Raw genomic sequence first — 26,992 nt, 5'->3', positions numbered from 1 at the left:
GGTAGGGGCCCAACGGAGGAAGAGGATGGCCCTTCGTGAAGTGGCAGATACTTCACAACGTCTACTCAAGACATACTTTTTAATTGTTTTCTCGTTCTTGTTTTCCCAAAAGGTGAGCCTGCAGGTGGTTGAATCGTGAGTAGTTGAACTATTATTTCAAACAAATCTTTCTAATCTATTTTTACTTGTGGTTATAAACATAACATTTATAGAAAAACTGTGTGGCCCCCTCAAGTTATGTAAATCTTCTTAATTATTTTACTTTTCATACTTATAGCATAGTATATTTTCTTTCTTAACAAAAATACCTAAATGTGTTTCAGAGTTTTCCTTTATAAAAAAGCACATCTGCGTTATCATATATGCATGTATGTATACGTGTGTACACGTAAATATAAATGCATATATGTGTGTATATTTAATATGCGGCAGAGTGAAAGAGGAGCTCATTCTTCCACGTTAGGAAACAATTTCACATGAATCTTCTTTCTTTGAGTTATTTTCATTGCTGAATTATCTTTATCAAGGTCGCTAAATGGTAGAATGCTAACAAAAGAAGGAAGAAGGAGATCTTACAAAGGAACAGTATTCCAGCACTGTAGCTGTCTGCTCTCGCTCCGGCAGGATGGGGGAGTAGATGAACAAAGCAACAGTTTCCAAGAAGAAACAATGGCATTCTCTGTGACCTGGAGCACAGCTGGCCACCCTGGGTCCTCAACACCGACTCCCTCCCTTAGACTGTGCTAACTTGTCCTCCAGCCGCATCTACAATATCAGCATCTCAGATGCTTTGGAGGTCTTGCTCTTGTTTTTCGGTTTTAAAAAATATTCCTTTTAATAGACAAAAAAAATAGCATTTCTAATTTGTTTGATTAAAGAACAACCCCAGTAACTTTACAAATCTCCAAATACACGAAGGCCTGAGTTCATTTGTTGAGGCTTTTGTCTGGAAGTACTAAATACTAACCTGACTATGAGCTCCATGAGGGTAAAGATGGGTTTGCCTTGCTCAACACCATCCTCCTAGTGTGCCCAGTGCCTGGCACACAGTAGGCCCACAGCAAACGTTCTTGATTGACTGACTGTAGTTACAAACAGAAATTCACCTTTGGGTAGAGATTAAGTTTAGTCCATACAAGGATCAGTCAGATCAAAACATAAATATGTTTTTGTTCGTGTCTCTTACAGACCTATTTCCTCTTGTTTCCTCTCATATAGCTTTGAAACATATTTTAAATTTTATGAGAAGCAAATGATATGCTCCATTATGCAATCTCTAGTCTTTTCTGAATTCAGGTTTCATCTTAGTTATGCAAAATTGATACAGTCTCACTGTAGAAAAAGTAAACAGAGAAACATATATTTTTAAATATACCCATAATCTCACTGCCCAGAAATAACAGCCACTAAAATGTTTGTTTCATTCATATTTTTTGTATTTATGCCTTTAATTTATATCTATGTTCACATAATTGAGATGTTACAAGTATAATTTCATATTCTGCTTTTTAAACATAATGTTATTTCTTAAGGATATGCCATGTTATTAAAACCTCTTTAAAACACATGATTTTAATAGCCCAATAGTGTCCCACCATAGAGAGATGCTATGTGATCAAGTTAAATTCATTTCTCTATTGTTAAACATTTAGATCACTTGGAATATTTTATCTTAATGACCATCTTTACACGTCTATTCACATCAGATTACTTTCTTGGAATCGTTTCCTTCTGGTTTTACTACAACTTGCAGATTACGAGTGAATGATCGTTTAGTGACTGAGACTGGAATGAGACCAACAGTAGCTGATAGAAGCTACCATTCTTTTGTCTTATTGTGCACCAGACACCACACTAAATGTTTTATGTGTGTTACCTAATTTAACTTTATCCATAACAATATGAAGTGGGTATTATTTTATACCCATTTACAGATGAGAAATTGAGGCACAAAGAGGTTACATAAGTTTCGCAATGTCATACAACCAGATTTTGGACCCACTCTCACTCCAGAACCCTGGCCCTCACTATTCTGAAGGAGTCTTTGCCAGCAGTGAAAGGCACATCATATATCCGGTATTTTAATTCTTTGCTAATTTCACAGAAAAAAACTCTATCTCACTGTTGTTTCTAAGTTTCATTATTTCAATGTTAGCAACGTTATGTGCTTCCCTGTTACCGTTACCACCCAGTTGTATTTCTTCCAATGTAAATGGTCTGTTTGCATCATTTGCCACTTAATGACTCTTTTTTTAAATATAAACTTGTTAAATATTAAAAATATTCTTATTTTTCTGTGCCTATTGGTGGCTAAATATCATTCCTGTTTGGCATTTAATTGTGTTTATGATATTCTGAACATATGAAAGTTCTTCATTTTAAAGTAGTCAAATGCATTGATATTTCTCTTTGTGATTCCTTCCATCGCTATTATGCTCAGGAAGTCATTCCACATCCAGACATCAGATTGATATTAACTTAAATTTTCTTTAAAAACTTTGCCCTTTCCCTGTGTTGATCAACTCACCTGCTTACTCAGACGGTCTTGCCTATAGCCTTAGGTTTCTTCAATTTTTCTGAATCTGCATTATTAGGATAAAAATGGAAACAAATATTTTCTGATATTTCTGATACTCTGAAAACACAGTTCATAGGAATTTCAAGGCAGCGACTTTGCCCCTTGCCCAAAAAAGGAAAACAAAGACGGCACAGATACACATTGTTAAAGACAATTTGATACAAAGGACTGAGCTTTGGTCCTGGGCATTTTGTGTGGGTGTCACCAGCAGAAGTTCCCTCTCTCTGGTGCTGTCATCCACTTGGGCTGATTCTCAGTATAAGAAGCCAAAAGATGAGCTGCTCGTGAGGTGTCACTTTTGAAATTTAAGCCCTAACAGGATGTGTTTCCAACCAGATCTCTGCCTTCTGTGCTAGATCACCGGAGGATAGTCTTTGTTTACAAAGAATCACATTATCTGGTAACAAAACCTCCTCACGCCACAATTAGGGCTCATTTCATTTTTCCAACACTATTTGCTGATAATTCTTCACATAAAAGCTTCAAGATAAACCACTTATTTTTTTCGTTCTACTAATTTGTGCCAACTAATTGGGAGTATAATATTCTGTTTAAAAAGAAGCATAAACATATTTTGGGGAGTCTGTGCAAAGCTTGTCCATCCACTTTAAAATCTAAACCTAGTTATTTACATGAAATTTTCAGTGATTTATTAATTAATTATCAACTAAAGTAGGGCTGATGATGAAAAGGGTAGATTTGCTATTGGTTACCAAACCAGTCTTTAATTGCCAGGAAAAGAAAATCTACAATTATAAACAAGATACAGGCAACCACAGCAACATATCTACTTTTCACAACAAATAAAATTTTTCCAAAAACAGTTATGTTCCTTAATGTTGACTAATTGTTACAAACAATTCCAATGGCTTCTGGTACATTTTTGAAGAAATTAATGTCCAAGTAACTACCGATCTAGATACATTAACTTTAGACTAGTTATATGGACCTAGGTTATATTAACTTTAGACTTTAAAATCCTGCAACTGTTCTTTGATCTAATTTCAGACTACTTTATGATGCAAGTAACTTATCAGCAAACAGTTAATAATGTGGAAGTTACACAATGATTTATAATGTGTTATGGGATATTAAGCAATTACTATTGTAAAATTGTAACCACAATGGAAGTCAAAATGGTTTTCTGAATATAATGAACTCTCATCCAGCTACTTTTCAAACCACAGGATTAGAAGATATTTCACAAATTATCTGGACCAGCTTTAAAAATAAGTCCAAGAAACTGAATGGCATAAAAATTATTTCCCAGAATACCCTAATCATAGATGATTATTTATAACAACAGCTAAAATGTATTAAGCACCTAGTATATGGCTGAGAGTTTCATCAGTTGGCACTGATTTTTCAGGTGCTATTTTGACCTCATTTTATGCATAAGAAAAACAAGGCTTAGAGCAGTTAAGTAACTTGTTCAAAGTTAACCTCCCGGTAAGGGGCGAGGCTAGGACTTCAACCTGAACTGTCAGAGCTCAAGACCCAGCTCTTGACTCCTATGTAACAAGTGAATGTCAACCACATTTTGCCAACCCATCCTAGGTACGTGACTGCTAATAAGGCTGGCTCTTCCATTCTTCCCAAGCTTTATTCAGCCAGCATAGTGTTCAAGATATCTGGGGAACTGGATCACACAAACAGATGCCAGGAGTAACCCAATTAGCCAAGAACGCCTATTTTTAAAGGCGACTAAGATTATTTGAAGGTCTCTTATTTTTGAAAGCCCCTTTTCCTTAATAATGCACCAACTTTTGCGTACAATCTTTTCTGTGTGGGAATAGAGTTCAAGGTGGCCTTGAATAGCTTTTAATGGGATCCTTTTTTTTCATGATGCATGGAGTGTCCCTGTGTGACTAATTTGCAGCCATTCTTTAAGCAAACAGTGGACCAGAACTCCAAATACTAAGTGTACATTTGAGGCTTTTAGATGCCCATTTTCTCTTGCTGTAAAAACATCGCCAATTTCCTGATTGTGTTAGTATATAATATTGTATAAGATGATATCATTGCAGAAAGTGGAGTGATGGGAACATGGGACCTTTCTGTGCTATTTTTGCAAACTTCTCATGAGTCTTTAATTATTTCTAAATAAAATCGTTTTAAACTATTGCCAAATTTCCATCTTGCCAGGGAAATGAACTTCTGATTTTTGCAGCAGGTAAACTTTCATCTAATCAAATTTCCTCTTGGGGAATTGGCCATCAATTTGAAGAAGGGCACAATTTGTTATCATACTAAGAAGAACAGAGCACGCCCATGAACCTGCATGAGAGGGTCAACCATGTGCCATTCTCCAGGAACATAGCTGAGGGCCAGGCTGCCTCTGAAAAGCCTCATTAGAAATGAAAGGAAGAATGTGGAGAAGAATCCCAAGTGCCTGTGGTGGCACTAATCTTCCCGAACAAGATGAACTCACCCGGTAACAGGACAAGCCCAAGATATAGTCTTTCAGTGGGTGGGCAGAGCTTAGCCATGCCCTTGCCTGGCTGCTGCCTCTGGATAGATCACAGGAATCCTGGGTTCTGCTCAAGGAACGTACAATAGAGAGAAAAGCAAAGCAATCTTGTGTGGATGAGCCAGGCCAGTCCTGAGCAGAGCCCCAAGAGGGTGCAGGTCTCTTATCACCATGGGGATTGAGCGTGTGGTCACCCAGGAAATTTACTTTTTGTAAACTGCCTTGAGCAACGAGCAACAGTTCTTGAAATAAAACACTGATCTGAAGAACCAGTGGAGGGTAAAGGCACAATTTTAAAGATTTGTTCTGAAGGGACCTTTCTGAAATGTAATCTTTGCTTTTTAATTTTTTTGTAGGGGGAGAGAAGAGATACAAAGTACTCGAGAGTTTCACATAGTTAATGAGGTTCATCCTGGAAGTTTCTGGAACTCATTTGGGCCCATACTGGCCAGAAATGCTGGGCCAAATAAAGGATATTCAGTCTGTATTCAGAGGAACCTGTTCAAGGTGGTATTAGGAAAAAGGCTGCAGCTTTGGAAAGACAGAGCCTTGCACCCAGCGTGATTTGGAGGTGGAAGAAGGGCTGCAAACAGAAAATAAACGACAGGGCAGAGAATACAAGGAACTCTCGCACGAGCCGTTTCACAGACTGCCCTGAAACTGCCCATTTGTCTTCTGCCGTCAACCAACCAAAAGCCCTGTTGGCGTCTCTGGGAATAGATTGCTAAATAACCCTAAGCTTTTTTGGTTTGCAGACTTGGCAAATCAAAGGGGCAGAAGATTTATCTCATGCCCCTAAAGATCATTTATAACATAGCTAAGTGGCCCAGGATAAAACCCCAATAAATGTGATTCATGCAGGAAACCTGTTCTGGTGAGGTAGAAATGAAAATTCACATTAAATCACAGTCTATTCCGTGCACGAGAGAATTGGAGTGAGCCAAGCTCAGTGGATTCCCAGGCACACTGAATGCAGAACGCAATTGTTCTTGTAAGATGGGGAAATGAGACTCCTTTAACGTGAGAATGCAGCCTCCAGTTCTGAGAGCAGGGAGGCACTCTTGACCAGGGGGAGCTGCCTTGGCCCAGTGGCCTTGCCAAGCTGGCGTCTGGGACTATATTCCCAGATGGCAGCCAGCCTGGAGATCTATTCAGTTACTTTCAGTTCCTTGCCAGGAGGTTTTCATCAGCTCCACTACTTATCAAACAATTGGACCTAGTACAAAAACCCACCTTTGCAAGTTGGCATCAAAGGAGCTGATGCCTTGTGACTGAGTTAGGGACGTCTGCTGCCTCTTGGCATTTGAACTCAACTCTAAAGTTCCTGTATTTTCTCCCGGCTGGGATCACCTGAAAAAGTTGTTGTCCCCTCTCCTTCACCTTCCCTTCTTGCCCGAAACGTCTGATGTGTTAAGGAATGATGTAAGTGCAAGAACAGGCTCAAAGAGCAATCACGTGTGGGCCCGTTATTTTGCATGTGACATTCTTGTGACATAGTCTTCTTCTTATCTTCTTTCTCTTCCTTCAACTGGCACCACATTTCTTCCCTTTTTCCTTCTGAGATCTATCAGTTCTCATTCTTGGGCATTGGTAATGACCAAATGAAATGTTTCTAAGCCCAAATCCTCACTTTTCAGTGAGAAGTTGACTGATGCGCCATCAAAAGGCCTCCATTTTCATTGTAAATTAACAAAAAATGTAGAATCTTTTTAGTATACTTAATTTGGGGTTTTCCTTGTCATTGGTTATTTCCTTTGCATAAGCCTTTATTCATACAGTAATGTTGCAACTTAAAATACAGTTATTCAATCATAACGAACAATCTCTAATGCAAGCTGGTTGACGGCAAGGAAGTCTGAAACTGAGACAGTCCATAACCACATACAGATCAGTGTGACACTCGCCCTAAATCATTGGTCCTTATCTGTTGTCTTTACTGAAGTTGACAGTGGTCAATGTGACACCTTCTAACGGTGGTCTAAGCAGTATGCCCAGAGCTGTGATAAAGGTAGGAATTCCATCCGTGATGGATTTAGCCAAGATAAAGCCTCATCAAAGTAAAGCCCCTTCCCTGAAAATAAGTAAAATCTGTTGACTTGTTGCACTTTTATCAAAAGTGCTGATGTCCTTGGAGGTGATGGTAAGCTATCTTATCTATTGACAAAATATCTGAAAACTGGATTTATATGTGAATCATTGGCTTTCTTCAAAAATAATTCATGTCTATTCTTATGCCTAGAAGGGATGCACTGCAAACATCAGCAATAAAGAAGGCTTATTTTATGGTAAAAAGCAATCTGGTATATTATAGGCAGAACACTAAATTTGTCTGGTCAAACAAACCTTGTAAGCATGAACTAAAACATACCAAATGCATCAATTAACCAGAGCGCCTACTGATTTTTTTCTACAAAAACCATCTCTCATCTCAATACAGTCAGTATTTTAATTTGTTCCTCTTTCAAAGACTAAGGCAAAGGATACGCTCCTGGTACCAGGCTGTTGCTCATCAAACGATACAGAGAGAATTACTTTAATGAAGAGTTTCTATTTAGGAAGAAGCAGTAGAGGAAAGGGCAACAGTTGGAGTTTCCACCAGGCTGGCTTGTGTCTTACATGCTAGAGAAGCAGCTGGAAATTTGGATGACAGTTTTGAAAAACGAATGATAAGGAAAAGGTCACTGAAATTGAAATCGTGGGTGGGAAAGTGGATCAGACCAGGATAATGCGGCAAAACTGAATCATCTCATGCGTGTTAAAGCTTTTAAGGAACTTTTCTTTTTGCTTCAGACAGTTTGCTATTTTTCCTGGTGACTAACTGTCCCATGAACGACATAGATTATTTGCCTTTTTCTTCCACCCAAATCAATTCTAAAAGCAATTTTAAAGTTCAGTTTATATAATAAAGGACGTTCCCATCAGACCTAAGTCAAATTGTGAATGTGTGTCTTTTGCTTAAGCGTGTATTTTTTTAAACGATTGTTTGTTCCCAAAGTACCTTAAGAACAATGTGTGTATTTACAAAACTAACAAACACTGTAGCTTGGAAAATTCCTTTGGCACAGACTGGAGTGTTCAGCCACAAATGCTCCTAACTTAAAAGCTGAACCAAATAAAACTTGACAGCAAGGCAAAATATTTTATAGGCAAAGTGACATTTTACAATAACGAAATAATAAACGCAGAAGGGAAAATGACCCAAGGCTGAAATATCATCTCAGATCCATTGGATAGTAAAGAGAGGTGAATCTCAATTAGAGTTTTCCCATTTCTATTGCACTAATAATTATGTTTATGACTGAAGCACTCTTAAACTTGGAGAACTCCAGTATTTCTAATCACATTGTCACATATCTTCAATCACTTGTCTATGTGAGATCCAGATGATGCGGTATGGAAGCCTTGGTAGCATGCTATAGTGGATGGATACAGAAAGAAACTGATGGGAAAATCACAGAACCACTCTATCAAGCACTTCAATTTGGAACCAAGTCAAGTAATGTTTAAATCATTCTGATGAGCACAATCCTACCCAAAGCACATCTACAACTTGACATAAATCAGATTATAAATGGAATTAATGAAGATCGAGTTAGTTCACTTGCCTGTCTCCACCTTCCATCACACTACACAACTCAGCAAACAGAGTTGATTTGGGCCAGTTTAGGAAAATCAGCAAGGGTCTATCAATCATCCTTCTATTCCATAGGAAGACAATTGTAAAGAGGGTAAAGAGAATTGATGTTTGTCTCTGGAGAAAAGAAACAGAAGGCTGATCTCAACACAGTGGTTTAGATTAGGATGAAAACAGAGCCAGGGTTGCGAGAAGAGGAAATTTGGTGTGTTCCCTCCAAGGGACAGGAGACATGCATCTGCCTTTCTGCAAGTCCTAGTCAGATGTACTTTAGGTTCATGAGGGACTCCAGGCTGGGAAAAGCCCATCAGTCTTCATTTTCATCACTTAGAAACAGACATTTCCATAAAATACTGGCCATGGTGTAACAGAAGCAATAAACCAAGACAATAAGGAACTCACAATCATCAAGTCAGTAGATAAAACAATGATTTAGCTAATGTATTAATTATCCATTCATCTGACAGATAGTTATTGATGCCTACTTTATCCAAGGCAACATGTGAGGTGCTGGAGGACAAGCGGAAATGATCCAAGCATCTTATCTCTGAATACTCGGTTTCACTAGGTCTGAAGTGGGATCTAGAAACAGATCATGTGTTTTTTAACTCCTAAGATGATTCGAAGGATCAGCAAGTTGGCAATCCACTGATATGAAACAGTGATTCGCAATCTTTGTGTTGCCTGGAAGGTCCGAGAGGGAGCAGTAGGGAGGAATTAGAGCTGATGCAGAGGCCATTGATCATAACTCCAGTCTCTGTGCCTGTGCCCCAGCAGCTGTCAGGTGTTTGGCTGGAGAAAAAACTCAGAACTTTTGATCCAAACACTATGTTACTGCTTAGATGCCATGTGACCAGGGGCAAGTCATTAAACTCCTCAAAGGGGTCATTATGCCCACTTTCAGAATTGTTAAACGCTCTAAGTAAGATCATAACAAGACCTCTGCCCAATGCCTGGTCCATCATAAGACTTAGTTTCTGTCTTTCCTCTCTTGTGTGTGATGTACACTGTCTTTTTTTCTCTTTTACTTTTAAAAATTGTTTTCATTCTCCTCAACCCAATCCCAACCCACATTCTCCGTGAAAGTTTCTCCTCATCCCCCGACCCCCACCTCCAAGGCTCACTGACCTCCCTCCTCCATACTCCTTAGGCCCTTATATTCAGGATCACACAATGTGGTGCTTCATTGTCCTCCAATTGTTTCATGAGTATTGCTTTGGTTTTCCTGGCTGGGTTCTCCCTGTGCACTTGGACAATGTTTTCTTCCATAGAGGTGCAAAAGAATTACTTGTCTTTTGATCAAAAGTACCTGTTTGGCTGCTGTCATAAAAGATATCTAAGGAGGGAAGGGACATTTTCACTCTCTGTAGACATAATGCAGTGGAGACTGGCCAAAACTGCCACCGCCTCTGATAGGCATTAGTATTCTGAAATAATCATCAAAATGCCAGTCTCCTTCCACCCCCACTCATTTATTTTGTTGGAAAAATGCAGGTTTTGCATTTTTCCATGAACCAGATCTCACTCTATGCACAGAATGAATGCAGCGTCTGTGTTTAGCATCCCAATGTGATAATTATGCATTATGCTTACTCCATGGCTAAATCTTACATTTATATACTAACACAAAAGAGTGACTAAATACTCTAATGTGTTATCTTGCCCTTCCTTTCCACTGTGATTTTGTTCTTATCATCCAGATTGGTCTCATGCTGAAATGTGCCTGTAAAAACAACTGAAAAACCTCAGATGTGTATATAACTTGAAAGGTGAGTGACGAGAAGAAGCGAATTGCAGGGACATCTGTGCCAGCAAACATATGACCATATTGGGAAGAGGTAGCACTGTGTGTGTGTGTGTAACCGTATGCCTGTGGAGAAAGCAGATTTTTTTTTAATGAGAAACAAAAGCTTAGTTATGTAAGCAGCACTGTTCAAAATGGCTTGTATAGTGAGACTGGAAACAAGGTATGAATATTCATAAGTAAAATAAAAGGAGTGTTCATTTGCAAGAAGGAAGTAGAGATGAAATTCTGAACATTGTTTGGCCACAATTTTATCCAGGAAGCTTTAGATGTGTAGATCACACAATATATCGTACAAACTCAAAACCAACTAACCTCATTGCCTAAATTTTCCCTTTCTTCAACACATTAATAACCAGCTTATTAATATTTCCACATGTTATTCAGGCAGTTTGCCTTAAACAAATTTGATTCTTGCATTTCTGGAGACCTAAAAGTGAAAGAAGGAAATAATAAAAATAAGAACCATATACAAAAATTAACTCCAAATGAGCCAAATCCTTAAACCTAAGAGTCAAAATTACAAAACTCATTCAAGGGGGCTGGCCCTATGGCTGAGTGGTTAACTTCACACACTCCACTTTGGTGGCGTGGGGTTTTGCTGCTTCAGATTCTGGGCACGGACATGGCATAGCTCGTCAGGTCATGCTGAGGTGGTGTCCCACATGCCACAACTAGAAGGACCCACAACTAAAACATACAACTATGTACTGGGGGAGATGGGGAGAAAAAGCAGAAAAAAAAATCATTCAAGAAAACATAGAAGTAAATCTTTGTGACCTTGGATTGAAGAATGGATTCTTATACACAACACCAAAAACATAAGCAACATAAGAAAATAATCAATAAGTTTGACTTCATCAAAATGAAAAACTTATGTGCTTCAAAAGACACTATCAAGAAAGTGAAAAGACAACACACAGAATGAGAGAACATATTTGCAAATCAAATATCTGACAAGGGCCTTGCTTCTAGACTATATAAAGACCTGTATAACTCAGTAATAAAAAGACAACTAATTAAAAAATGGGCAAAGCATCTGAATAGACATTTCTCCAAAGAAGATATACAAATGGCCAATTAACACATGAAAAAATGCTCAATAACCTTAGGCGTTAGGGAAATGCAAATCAAAATCACAATGAGATACTACTTCACACTCACTAGAATGGCAATAATCAAAAAGTCAAATAATAGCAAGTGTTGGTGAGGATGTGGAGAAATCGCAGCTCTCGTGCACTATTGGTGGGAATGTGAAATGGAGCAGCTACTTTGGAAAACAGCCTAGCAGTTCCTCAAACAGTTAAACATAAAATTAACATTCGACTCAGCAATTCCACTCCTAGATATACACCCAAGAGAAAAGAAAACGTGTGTCCGCACAAAAACTTGCACACAAATATTAGTAGCAGCATTATTTATAATAGCCAAAAGGTAGAAACAGCCCAAATATTGATCAATTGACGAATGGATAAACAAATTGTGGTTATCCATACCATGTAGTTTTACTCAGCCATAAAAAGGAATGAAGTACTGATTACATGCTATATCATGGATGAACTTGAAAACAGTGTGCTCAGTAGAAGAAGCTAGTCACAAATGACCACACATCATATGATTCCATTTACAGGAAATGTTCAGAATAGGCAAATCCTTAGAGATAGAGAGTAGATTTGCTGTGGTTGTTTGGGGCTGTCGTGGGTATAGAAGGGTGACAGCTAAAAGGATATGGGCTCTCCTTTTTATTGCTTTTTTTAAAAATTAAGGTATGATTGACATGAGGTTTCTCTTCAAAATGACCAAAAATGTTCCAAAATTGACTGTGATCATGGTTGCGTAGGTGTGTGGATATACTAAAAACCATTGAATTGCTTGCTTAAATGGGTGAATTGTATGATACATGAATTATATTTTAACAAAACTGTCACAAAAGAAAACAAGATAGAAGACAAAGGAAAAAAGAAGCAATCACCATGATCTTGGACTCTGTTAGAAAGCCCAAACTATTTATCAATTCAAACTCTATCATGAAATTTTTAACGGATTGTATGATCAGAACAAAATGAAAAGAAAATGGGCAAATAAAACACCATCTCAACCTCTTGTCCATTCCCTAATTCTCATGCACTATAAAGTGACGTTTGAATGATAGAGTCTTACGTAAGTGAGATATTTTTCCTTAAGCAGAGCTTTGATCCACCATACATTTGCCTTGAAAATTGGAAGCCTCAAAGTGAAGATGGTGTCAAATGGCATGCTATAAGATGGCATTGGTCAGTGTTCAATCTCCAGAGCTTAAACTTGATGATATTTTTCTCTTCTACACGAAGCCAAGAACACAGATTGAGTAATCTTCCAGAATTTGATTAGGAAATCAGTGGATGTTGAGAATGAGAGCAAATGACCAAATTTTAACTTTGGAATCAGGTATAGTAAGGGCAAAGATTAAATATAGTTCAACCTGTTCACAGCATCTAGATATTTAGCCCATAATGGATCTCTAGGCCAGTGTTTTCAGACTGTGGCCTGTGGAGGGGCCTTTGGAGAGACAGAGCCTGGGAAGATATGTTCCAGGTTCTCCAACAGAGAAGTCCCACTTCTGCCTGTTCTAAATATGGAGCTTCTGCTTAAACAAGGGATTCTATGGCTAAAACAAGTGTTGAAACCTACGAATTTGGACCATTTTAATTCACAGAAGCATCCTGAGTTTTCCCAGCCTCACAAAGTTTTTGGCAAAAAGTAGGTCACATTAAGGGCCCAACTTCACTCCAAGAGGAAACCTCATCAGTTCACAGGAGATCCGTTTCCTATATAGGACCCCTCCACCCCAAATATTTCTGGGAGTCTCCTGGAGGCATTTTGCACACACTCAAGAACAAGTCACCATTTATTCATTCAACAAGCATCAACTCTGTGCCTGGCACAAGCCAAGGGTATGCCATGGTTCAGGTGAGGAGGAGTTCCTCTCCTGCCCTCACCCCTGACCTTTGTTCTTTGGGTTGAGCAAGACTTACCACTTCCAACCATGAGGGAGAAGGGCATCTTTCCAGTCACTTTCGACCAGCTACTGATAAAAAATTGCCATAACTCCTTCCTGGAGGAAACATAATTCTCTCTAATCCTTCCGTAACACATAACAACGAGATTTTCAGGCTGTTTCAAAAAAATCTGTACTGCCTTAGGTCAGAGATTAAGCTAGATTTTTCATCATGTAGCTTCAGGCTATGAGTTTTCAAAGATTAATGGAATTTCACCTGTTTGCAGAATAAACAGCCTTTTGAAAATCTAGCTCTCCAAACAAGCCATTGTGGCATGGAACTAGTGGTTTCTAAGTTGGCCTCACCCAGCTTTCCACTGAAAACACCCATGGGGACTCAGCGGACCATGAACACTCACACAGCCGGCCTATGACCGGAACATGAATGGCAGCTGCAGAAACTCACTAGTGGAGTCGAATATGGGAGGGGCTGCAACCAGATTTGGTGGAGCCAACACAACATTTTGTGATTGAGAAAGGGTCATCCCTCCTACCCCTGGCTCAGGGGCCTTAGTCTCTCTCAGCTATAACTGGGACAATGTTCTTCTGCTTTACCCCATCTGACAGGCCACAACATTAGAATAAACTAACCTTTTCAGATCAACCTAGGCAGAAAAGATTGGATATTTATATTTTTATCCTCACATTTATATTTTGTTATATTGCTTCTATAGGCTTTTGGCCAATGCTATGATGAAATGATCTTAAATTTAAATTATGATAGAAGGAATTCCGTCTATTCCTGGATGCATGCCCAGTGCCTAGAACGGTGCTTGCTACAGAATAGACACTCAATGAACATTCATTGTTGGAATGTTTATATGTAACTAGTTTTAAAAATCAATAGGACCACAATTGGCTTCTAATCACACTTGGCACTTTAATTTTTGAAGAGAATTTAGGTGCAGAATTCTCTGATAATTGCTAAATAAATAATTTCATAAAGAATTTTATCATGAAATTCACCAAGAACTTAGAGGAATAAAAGCAGGAGCTTGTAGAAAGAAGGAATAGTCCTTTTATCAGCAGAGGAAAGAAAATAGGCTTTGTTTATTAGTGACCTTAACGAAGGCAGCCCTGTGTCTTCTCCCCACCTAACAGAAGAAAGTGTCAACAAGCCCGCCCATCTGCCAGAGCAGAGCTGGGTTCACTGTCAATGCCACGGCCAGTGCAAGGAAGAAGAAGAAATAATTACTTCTTAAAGCTATGCATTAATTTAAGCACTTTGGAAAATTCAATTTGTACAAAGTAAAGAATGAAATGGGAACAAAAGAAATACTGTGTTTAATATCAGAGTAGAAAGGTTGGAGATGAAGAATTGATGAACAGAATGAAGTGTGTGGAAACATGGTGAGCTGAGATTCACAGGGAGACCTGGCCCACCCTGTGTGTGATTAGCATGCACCTCTCCCCCTGTGAACGGGGGTGTTGCATTCTGTGCACTGACTACCGCCTGCTTCCCTCTATCCAGACAAGGTGGAGAATGCTCACAATCTCCTGGTGCTGATTCTAGAACCTGGCGCTGTTTTAGGACGGGGCATTAAAATCATGAGTACTGTTTGAAGGTTTAAATGCAGTGGAGTTAAAGGCAGCTCTGGGCCGTCTTTATCTTTCTCTTTTCAACCCTGTACCCAACGCCTGGGATTCCTTATATCTAAATTACTTTCTTCTTTTACTTGCTCAGCTTTGAAAGATAAACATGAACAGACTAAAATATTTTTAATTTTGCCATTTAAAAGTGCTTTAAAATATAGATTTTATTATTATTTAAGTACGGCAAGGCCACCAGATCAGAAGACAACTATCACTGAAAAGATAGTTTGCTTTACTCACAGATCCCAACAGAAGAGGGCACATCACGCCATGGGGGCTGCATGGGAAAGCCCCAGGGTCAGTCAGGAGGCAGTGGGAGAGTGGAAAATTGGAGCAAGGGCCTGTGATTTCTGCAGAAAGGAATGGCCCTGGCACTGTAAGCATGTTTAGGATTGGTCTGGACAATTTCAATTGGTTCTGGGGCATGGGGTCTGTCCCTAGATGTCTAGTACCTGGGCGTGGGGTGATTAGGGCAAGTGGGTCGTGGTCCAGAGTATGAAAGCTGAATAAAGCAGGTGGCTGGTGATAAGGGCTCTGAGTTGGTTGGTGTGAATTTGAAAGGTCTGCTCAATGGCTAGCTGTTTACTATCTCTAGGAATTGACTAACCCTGGGAGGAGTAGTCCCTCCAGGGTCAGAAAGGCCCCAGTTGTCAAAGCATCACAATACACAAAATAAAAGACATGGTTAACACAAAAAACATTTGCATAGATTCAGTGTACCAGATTAGTAAACCAAGCATTTCACTTGGTGACTTCCATCAGAGCCTGGAGCTCTAGTTATTAGAAGATCAGGCTACCTATAAATTCAAAACCACGAAAAAGAGTCCCAAACTGAATGTGAGTAAACTGCTTCTATTGCTTGGGAATCATCTTCATCCTCGCCCCAGGGATTTGCCCTCTCTGAGCACTAAGAAAAACACCTCAGGAGAAGGACGCTTTATGCTTTATTGTTGACCGTTAACCTGTCACAACATGAAGGAAAAGGATGGTTTAGGACTGCTGATGAGAGCAGGGAGTTTTTCTTTCCATCACAAGGTGTAAATCCAACTTAGCGCATCAATAGTAGAAGCTCTTATCACCCAATAGAAGTTCAGAGCCATGGAGAAATGGGTCTGCAGAAAATTACTTTCATGGAGGAGAAAATGACATCAGGTTATTGGCCCCAAAAGGCTTTTGCTAACTCCCCAAAATAAAATACAGATGAAGATGTCAGGCGACAGGGGACATTCAACCACATCAAAAACTAAGATTTTCTGCCAACCTATTATTGGAGTTTGGAAAGAATTTTCTCTAGCACTAAAGCTGATGGGATTGGATTGAAAAATACAATCAATCTAGTACTTATTCAACGAGTGCCATTTGCCATAAGGTGAGAAGAGTTTGCTTTCATCTTGCACTATTTATGCCTTGATTGCTGCAGCCCAAGAGGGGGCTTTATGTATTTCTCTTCCTCTGGGATGGAGAAGCAAGCAAAACAAAAACAGAAAAAAAATACGCCTATGGAAAAAAAGGTATTAACAAAGAATGAAGAATACCAAACATGATGCTAAAAACTCCAGAGGGAAAACAAGCCTCAGAAATGGCTGTATTTCTGAAACCAAAGGAAATTGTTAAAAACAGCCAACCTCAACAGGATGAAGAAAGACATGACCTTCATGAAAAAGAAGCAGAAAAAAAAAAAAATCGAAGAGTCTGAGATGAAAAGGGAAATTGGTAAAAGAAGGAAGGTATGCAAGCAAACCAAAAATGTCATAATAGCAGAACCCCAAATCACAATTACTGGGACAAAATAAAATGGCCAATTCAGAAAATCAAATCAGTGGTAGAGAGGGCAAGATTAAGGAACTCTTCAGGGAAACAGAGAAAGAGAATAAAGAAATAAAAGATAAGAAAGATAACAAGAGTCTAGGACAGAGAATAGAGAGTCAGCCGAGTAATTACGTGCTATACCTGAAGAAGACAGAATGACAGAACAAGCAAGAATCAGACATAAATGTATAATACTTTCCCGGACCAAAACCAGGGAATTCAACTCAATAGGAGTCACCACATTCCTAGGAAATTTAGATACATGCTGACAAAATACTTGATTTATATAAGAAGGACCAGAAAGAAAAAAAAGCCTATAACTCAAAAAGTGGTTTATGTGCAAAGGCTAAAAATCAGGCCAGCCTCAGCCTTTTGCTCTGTAGCACTAAATGTTGAAGACAAAATACGGGCAGCTTTGAGGGAGAAAAAGTGCCCTGAGAATTCTATTGCATGCAAGATTGTCTTCTTGCAGTATGAAGTCAACATAAAAATATTCCCAGATTTGTAGAGATTCTGAAAATATGCTATTAGCTCTTTCCCCTTTTTTAAAAAGACATATTTCATCTGATGAGAGAGAAACTGAAATGAAGAACTCAAGATTATAGATTTTATGATGTTAAAAATTCAGCCAATAACAACAGGTACCACCTAGTTGAAATAGCTGTTGAAAATTTAGTTATAATACCAAATGCAAGTCTAAAAGATTTTTTGAAAAAGAAGATATATATGACAAAAGAATAATTTAATTCTCAAAATCTTAGTCAAAAACTTAAAATTATGTTATGAAACCAAGGAATTAGGATGATTAAAAGGAAAAAGGTTTTTAACTTCCGTGTTGCATATAAGGAGGACTCAGAAGATTGCTTTTCATTCTTGATTTTGATGTAAGAAGATTACAGTTTTTTATTTTTACTTCATAAAAGGCAAAGATAACCAACAGCAACATAAAATGCAAAAATGCACAGTATACTACCTTCAAATCAGTGAAGATAAATGCAGACCTATCATACTGTGTTCCTAGTTTTAGTTTTAAAAATGCCTATTAAAACTTATACATAACATGGTAGATATATTTACTTTCTTTTTAATTTTCAGCATTTTCTGAAATGAACATAGATTAATTTTAAATATAAAAGTTTTATTTTCTAAAAAAAAGATCTCTCGAGGCTGGCCCCGTGTCCAAGGGGTTAAGTTCGCATGCTCTGCTGCAGGTAGCCCAGTGTTTCGTTGGTTCGAATCCTGGGCACAGACATGGCACAGCTCATCAGACCACGCTGAGGCAGCGTCCCACAAGCCGCAACTAGAAGGGCCCACAACGAAGAATATACAACTATGTACTGGGGGGCTTTGGGGGGAAAAAGGAAAAAAATAAAATCTTTAAAACAAGGAAAAGATCTCTCATATATAAATGAAAAGAAATTTGTGGCATTTTCCAACCAGTTTCCATGACCAACATTTATTTGCTCTGTGCAATTCACCATCAGAACTGTCCTCATGTGCAGACTGGGATTAGTGCAAACTTCCAGTTGGATTTTAAATAATAATGATTTACATCACTTTAAACAACTGTTTACACATTTACTGAGATTATTACATAAAGTTATTTTCTTTAAGTCCTAGAATGGCAATTATTCACGTACCTTTGCCTTTGACTGGACGATGGTCTCTTTGAGGCCCAAGATTATTGCTTTTTCTATTTCCACTACCTAGCCCAGAGCCTGGATAAATGTTTGACACATTGAAGTAAAATGAGGTGATATAAAACGATATAAATGCAATTTTTCTGCCAGATGGTTGTTGCCCTCACCATATTTACTCCAATTGGTCAAAAGGCATTGAACTCACAGCCCCTGGTTTCTTTAGCTGCATCTCGAGCCATTTCAAACTTTTCCTCCCTCCAGATTTTTTTAAAGTTTACTCACACCTGCAAAACCCAGGTGGTGTTTATTACTATATATGCTTTTAATTACCAGTAGCTTAAATGAGCCATAGTTGTGAAATTGCATTTTCTGCTTAAATTTAAAACTCTTTTTCCATCATCTGATTTTATTTAGGTCCTGACTTTTCTTACCCCAAGTTCTACTCTGTGTTAATTTTACTTTCTTCAGAAAACCTGTTTGAGCTAACAATTTAAACATAGCATGCTTTTTCACACCTCTAGGCCTTTGCTCTTGCTGTTCACTTGGCCCAAGCATCCTTTCCCTACCTTGCACCCCAGCATATTTACACTCATTTGAATGCAGATGTCAACTCCTTGATGAAGCTTCTCCCTCACCTGTGGGTTTCCACTGCACATTGTGATTATTATGATGATGTTTATCAAGCAGGGCAGGGCCTGTGTCTCCTTCAAACCGAGCCCCATTCTTAGAACACTATGGCATACATGCATTTGATAAACTTGATTTACCGAAAGCTGATCATGTGCCAGGCCCTCTACCAGAATCCTGGGATATAGCGCTGAACAGGTAATGAACAGTGACCTGGTGTCCTCAAGGAGCTTGCAAGCTTATCTAATAAGATAACCACTGGTTTTGACAAAACTGTAAGCAAAATAAACAGAATGATATATGTGGAGTGTGGGGGGGGTCTACTTTAGATAGGTGGTCAAGGCAGATCTACTTGAGGGGAAGCTGAGGCCTAGGTCTGAAATACAAGAAGGCACTAGCCATGCAGAGAGCCAGGTGAGTGCCAGAGAGAAGCCAGAGAGAAGAGCACGTGCAAAGTGTCTGCGGAGGCACAAGCCTATTCTATTCAAGGAAAAGAAATATACCAGTATATCTGGAGCAGAGGGTGAGGATGACCTGAAGGGAGAAGAGTGGCATGAGCTGAAGTCAGTTAGGCAGAGGGACCCAGATAATGCTGGCCCTGCAGTCAGGGGGGAAATTGAATTCTGTTAACCATAAGTTCCCATTCAAGAGTTTTAAATAGGGAAGCGATATTATGTCATTTCTATTTTTACAAGACCACTGTAGAAGTGGATGGGCATGAGAAATATTTTGAGTGGATAGTAGTGCCATTTACTGAGGTTGGGAAGAAGGTTGGGGAGCAGGGGTGTAAGCGGGTTGGGTTTTAGACACGATGTGCTTGAAAGTGGAAGAATCAAGTGGGTAGGTGGATTTATGAGCTTGCAGATCATGAGAAATGTCTGGCTCAGAGATTTAGTTTGGGACATATTCACATATACATGGTATTCAAGGCTATGAGATAGGAACAGATTACTGTGGAAGGAACAGAATAGGACCTAGGCTGAGTCCCGAGGCAACCAAACATTTGGAGTTTGGATGGAAGAGGGAAAACTAGCAAAAGAGCCTAAGAAGGGAGGGGCAATAACATGGAAGAGTGTGATTTGAAGGAAAAGAAAAGAAGAGGATTTCAGAAGGAGCAAATAACCCCCTCTATGGAATGCTTGTGGGAGAGTGAGTGAATGAAGATAGAAGATTTCCTTTTGAGCTGACAAATCTGAGATGGTTGGTGGCCTTGTCAAAGCAGTTTCAATGGGGTAGCAGGAACAGAGGTCAAACTGGAGGAGGTAGAGATGAGGAAGGAGAAATGATGACAGATTTGGCTTTGAAAGAAATTTTGCTGTGAGGAGGAGGAGAGAAATCACTTTCTGCTTACCTCCATAACATGTACAAGACATATTTCTGAATACACTGTAATACTTCTTTTTCAGGACAGCTCAAAATATAGGAAGAATCAACTGAACAAACAGCAATATTTATAAGTGGTGTGACTTTGGAGAAGTCTTCTGTTAACCGCGTGTTTTTTCATTAATTTCTATATTATCCTGCACAACTAAAGTAATAACAGCTGACATCTTAAAAGCAATTAAAATTTTCCAATTAAAATATATTAGTTTATTCATGCTCATAACAACCCTATGAGACAGGTACTCTGACTATCCCATTTTCTAAATAAGGAACCTAAGTCTTGGAGAGTGAAGAGATTACACCAGACCACAGAGCTAGTAAGTGGTGGAGGCAGAATTGGGACCCAATTTCTGACTCCAGAGTCCGCATTCCCAACCTTTGCAAAACAACGGACGGAGACTAGAAAGAAGGTATTAATGACATAGGATTAAAACTAGAATGTTAGCCATCCTCATTTAAAGAAAAATGGCCTCTCTCAATTCACTAATAATTTTGGTAGCAAGATGAATATCTTTGTTGCATAATCTTCAGCAGTAATTTAGACATTTCTGCTAATAGCTGAGAATAAATGAATGGAGGCCTTTGATGTAATCGCTCTTTATTTTTTTTTTAAATGCAAGCAGAAGAGGGATTCAGGAAACACCATCAACTTTCCACTAAGTCTGGAATATTTAAGACTTAATATTCTAAATAAGGTTTCTGACAATATGCCCCAGGCATTCATAAAAGAAGTGTCCAAATAAAAGTAGTAGTATGTCCCTTATTTACTGGATTTATGAAAATGTGCTTATAGCAATAGCTTCTAGCCTTTTTTTTTTTAAAGTAGGTTCTCCAAACATTTGACTGACCAGAACCTTGCATTCCATCAGTGCTTAAGGCAATGTCCAGATAGGAAACTTGAGTTTCACACATTGCCTAAAGAGATCACCAGCTGTGTACACATAAAGGAAAGACGGAGGTGGAGTGTGAGCCTGCCCGCTTAAAACAGAACCCACTTGGCTCTTCAGACCCACTGCTGCTCCACCCGTTTAGAGAGCAAAATGACACAACTCACCTCTCAGAAATGTTTAAGGCAGGCAGCCATTCAATATTCATGCATTTAGCCGTCCTGCAAATGGTTTCAAGTTTTTCAAAGCACGCAGCCTTGCAAAAGAAGCAGTTCAAACTCTTGAGGGACTTATGATCTTTATGGGGAGATGAGTTCCTTGGCTTATTTGCCAAATGTCGTAGGAGTAACAGATACCAAAACAGGGTGATGAAAGGACAGAAAAGAGAGTAGTGACATAAGCATGAAAGACTCCAAGGCAAACATGTGATATAGGTTTTTAAAATTTTTGCAATTTTTAAAGGGAACATGCCCATTGTTTAACTTACAAAGAAAAGAAAGCAAACACACATGATTCACTCTCAGTGAGCACTGATATTTCTCAGTATGCATTTATACAGTTGAAATATAATGTATACACAAACGTCTTTTGTTTTCATTCAATGATATGTTGTATTTCATACCACATTATATAATTTCCAACATCATTGAAAATTCTTCATTTATACAGTCCATTTTAATGAGTGTTTAATAGTCCATAATATGGACAAACTGTAACTCATTTAGGCATTGTCCTATTGTTGACCACTGAGTTCCATTGTTGTAGCTAATAAGAGAAGCTTGGACATACACTTTTGGATCAATCATGTTTGTCTTTATCTCTGATTATTTCTTTAAGTAATACATTATCAGGCTAAGGGAAAGTTCTGGGTCAAAAGACTTGAATATTTTTAAGGCTCTTGTCAAATCACTTTCCAGAAAGACTGCGATAACTTCTACTTCTTCAAGGAATGTATAGCTGTGTCTATCTCCCTAAACTCTGGACCACTATAATTACAACTTTAAAAAATACGTATTTATTAGTTTGAGGAGTAAAACAATTACTCATAGTTATTTGAATTCTTTGAATTCTTTATTTGAATTTCATTAATGTCCCATAGGCCGCTTGCATTTCCCCTTTTATGAATTATCTAATATCTTTTACTCATTTACTTTTTGGAGTTTTAGTGAGTTCATGTTGTGCTGAATTCCTTACATATCAGCAATAGTAATCCATTATCATATCTGTAACAAATATTTCCAAATATCTCCCTCACTATGGTTTGCCTTTCACCTGTGTCTCTGCTTTCTGTCAGCAGGACAGACACAAGTGAGGCAGAGATGAGTTAAAGCTTCTGATGCCTTTGGGAGGAGGAAGTTCAGGCAGGGGTGGAGTTTCCAGACAAATGTGTGCCTCTGTCTTGGCAGATGAGGCAAAAAGTGGGCTGTTAAGGGCTGTGGATGTTCATACTTTGGATTATTATTAGTATGCAGTGACGAACTATTGGAGGCTTAAAAAGAAAGGAAGTGATGTGATCAGATAGACATCTTAGAAACAGAGATCTAGTGGTAGGGAGAAGGACGGATTGGTGGGGGAAACCATGCAAGCCTCCTCTGTGGTCTTCTGGGTTTGGCTTACACAACTTTAAGTTCCATTATGTTTAAGTTTAAACTCAAACTGAAATGTGGAATGGAGTAGACTGGACTTTGCTTTCTCAGAAACGGGAATAAAATAGGTAAAGATGAATGAAGACGTCAATAAATTGAAAATGTTTGTGGGACTGATGTTAAAGCAATGCAGGCCTTTCTTTTCAAATATATGCCTGTTTGGTGAACATATTTGATTAAATTCTGAAAATCATGTAGAAAATTAGGAGAGATAAAACTGCGAGAGATAGGCCAACCTGAGAGCAGAAGGCATTGAGTGCCAGAATTTGGAGTTATTTGTAGACAATGGGTAACCTTTAAAGTTTTAGAAATGAATAAAGTAACTTATTGGGAACATTAGTCTGGGAATGTGCAGTATGGATTGAAAAGAGAGAGAGAATAGAATCAGGAAGATCAGTTATGAGCTTATTGCTTTGGTACAATATTTCTGGAGGGCGATTTAGTGATATGCAACAACATTATAATACATCCATCTTTCAATCCAACAATTTCACCCCTAAGTATTTATTAAAGAAATAATAGGGAAAGCGTCTAAAGTTGCATGTGCAAAGATGTTCATTGAATTGTCATTTATAATAGAGATAAATTTAAAAACTAAATATCCAACAATTCATAAGATGAAATACTACAAAGTGATTAAGTATGAGGACGCAAATCTGTATCTGTTAACCTTGAAATGGCTTCATAATATACTTAAATGAAAGCAGACAGTCAAAAGCAGTACACTTAGAGTACCTTTCGGATGCTCAGTTGTATTTGGTATGTCATCCTATCCTGGTAATTCCTGTAGGATTGTCTTCACAGTGGTGGTTTCTAAGCAAACCTTATTTGGAGGAAATTTCACTAAATAAAGTGATCCAATTCCTCTCTTTCCTTTCCATAAAGAATGAAGTAAAACAGGAGAGGGGCCAGGGCTTGTTTTTACACATTCCCTGATCCAAAGTGGCATGCAGTAAGTCTGTGCCTAATGTTAAATTATTGCAGGTTCCATGTTCTATAGTTTTGTAATATACAAATTCTGTGTCATGTTAATGACTGCAAAGACACTTTTACCCAAATACAATTGACCATCTCATAGCCTTCAAACTTAAATCTTCAACAACCTCTATAAGGTCAGCTATAGAGAGGTGGTATGGATTTCCCTTGTAGCAGAACGATCATGGCTCTGGATTGAGAAATCTGCTTTCAATTCTCATCTGCCATTTTATAGTTGTATGCATTTGGCGAGTCACTGAACATCTTTGAGTCTCTGCTCCATCCTTAAAATGTATTAATATGAGATCCTCCAAATTTCATCCAAATATTTAACAAAACATTTTTTCTTTTTTATACAAGAATCATATCAAGTTCAAAGCCTTCAAATTGGCAATTAATAGTAAAATTCCTACACTGTCTTTAAGTTATCTTTCACATTTAATTCTCCCCTTTTTTTCCTTTGCAGTGAAAGAAGAGGTAAGGTTATATTTGGGGGCAAACAATATAGGGTGTTGGCAAAAAATTGCAAAAATTGGGGCATTGATCTTAAAATTGATGTCATGGAGATATTTAAAAGTTGAAAGTAACCTTCAATCAATTTGGGAACTAAATCCAAAAAAATCAATGTATATAGAATTATAGATGAGCTAAGTTTCTCCAGGCAGATGTGTCTTTGGAGAGACCAAGCTAGTAGATGAGCTCATGTGTGCTGCCCTCTGAGTTGTGTGTGGTGACCCAGGAAGGGAAGTTGGAAGATATGATTGTGATTCTTGGAGAAGATGTGAGTGAAGAGAAAGGTGGAGGACCAAATGGCCCAGAGCCCCTCACTAATGTGTCATGTACCCAGACAAAGAGGGAACAGTGTTTCAGGAAAATTCTGAGTGGTCTTTGGAGGGTACAATTGAGTGAGTGTTCTACAGACTGAAAGAGTCACTTGTTAAAAATCAACTTTAAAGAGGCATAATTTATATATAATGAAATTCACCTTTTTTTAAATTTAAGATTTTTATTTTGAGATAATTGTTTATTCACATGCAGCTGTAAGAAATAATAGAGAAAGATTCTGTGAACCACTTACCCTATATACACTATACACTATAGTACAATATCACAACCAGGATATTAACACTGATGCAGTCAGGAAAAAGAGCAATTCCATCACCATGAAGATCCCTCATGTAGCCCTTAAATAGCCATACACCTCCTTTCTCCCTCACTTTCCCATCCCATATCTCGGACCCCTGGAAACCACTAATCAGTTCTCCATTTCTACACTTTTGCATTTCAGGAATGATATTTAAATGGAATCATATGGTGTGTGACTTTTTAGGGTATGATATTTTTCATCCAAGTTGTTACGAGTCTCAATAGTTCATTCCTTTTTATTGCTGAGTAGTTTTCCATAGTATGAATGACCACGGTTTGCTTAGCTGGTCACCTATTGAAGGACAAAATGTACAAATTTTAAGTTTACATTTTCGATGAGTTTTTACAAATTGATACACCTGTAACTGAGTGTATCATTTTCATAATCAATAAATAGGACATTTGCCCAAAGGAAATGGAACTATATGTTCACTCACAAACTACATAAATGTTTGTAGCAATTTAACTCATAATAGCTAAAAACTAGAAACAATCCAAATGGTCAACAGGTGAATTAATAAATGAATAAATAATCATATATCTGTACAACGCAATACCACTCAGTAGCAAAAAAAAATGAACTACTGATATAAAGATCACACAGAAAAAGGCAAGATATAAAAGAGTATATGGTCTGTGATTCCATTTACATGGATTTCTAGAAAAAGTAAAGCTATGGATATAGTGTCAGAGAGCAGATCAGTGATTGCTAGGGCTGGGTGAAGAGAAGGGAGAGATTGACTGCAAAGGGGCACAAGAAAACTTTCCATGGTTGAAGAAAACATTTTTATCCCTAAACCTGGGGCAAATCTGTTGCTCAGACTAGAAGGACCTTACTTTCACAAAAAACAAGAAACTGGTGAAAAATAAATTTGTTTATGGAGGATAGAAAAAAAGAGTAAAGTAGGAATAATAGAGGCCCAAAGAACCAAGGTCTGGAAGAATAATGACCCCCGAAGATGAAAATAGAGGAAGCTTGGAAGAAACTTAAAACTTCCAACAGCAGAACCCTGATTGGAACGTTGCAACACCAGGGACGAGAGCCTCATTTATTTGATGTCAAGTTTGTAATATGCAAATTCTCCCTACTTGGTTTGTAATCTTTACCCAGCTGTGTGTGCTGTCCTTCTTTGAGTCCTGCAGGAGAACTTAGGCCAGTAAACGCAGAAGGAAAATGAGCTGAGACTGTAGTTGTGGTCTTGGACAGGAAAATTTTCTGATTCCACTAATTGGGAAGACATGAAATTGCCTCTAATAGCAGAAAGAAAACAAGGAACAATTTCTTTGCTTTTCTTGGGACTCTTTCATGATGAAATACATTGTGATATTTTCCACCGATGCCCTGCTGGGAGTCCCCTCTATTCCTCCAAAAAGTGTGTAGTACTGATATAGTAAATGGCATGCCCAGGTGGAAATAAGCTCTTTTAACACAATATATATGCCCAAATCCCCTCCACCTTTGAAAGAGACAGTACCTACCTGGGTTGAAGGGAGACAGACTGGAGCAAAGACAATGAAAGACAATAAGACTGGAGACATGAGTTGAGTCTGAAAGAGAACAAAAGAATAGAAGTCTGAAGCCAGGTGAGAGTAGGGACAAACATCAATTCCAGGGGGCTGGAGGGGAGAGAGAAGTGAGATACGGTTACTGGAATTCATAACTGGGGAAATAAATGAAAGTAAATAGGAGGCAAGGTGGAATCAAATTGTAATTGGGGACAATTATCAGTAGATGTTAAAACCATTGGGTAAAACATTGTTCT

Source organism: Equus przewalskii, chromosome 4 (genome assembly GCF_037783145.1).
Source record: "Equus przewalskii isolate Varuska chromosome 4, EquPr2, whole genome shotgun sequence".
Lineage (NCBI taxonomy): Eukaryota > Metazoa > Chordata > Mammalia > Perissodactyla > Equidae > Equus > Equus przewalskii.
This window is presented reverse-complemented; position numbering follows the sequence as displayed.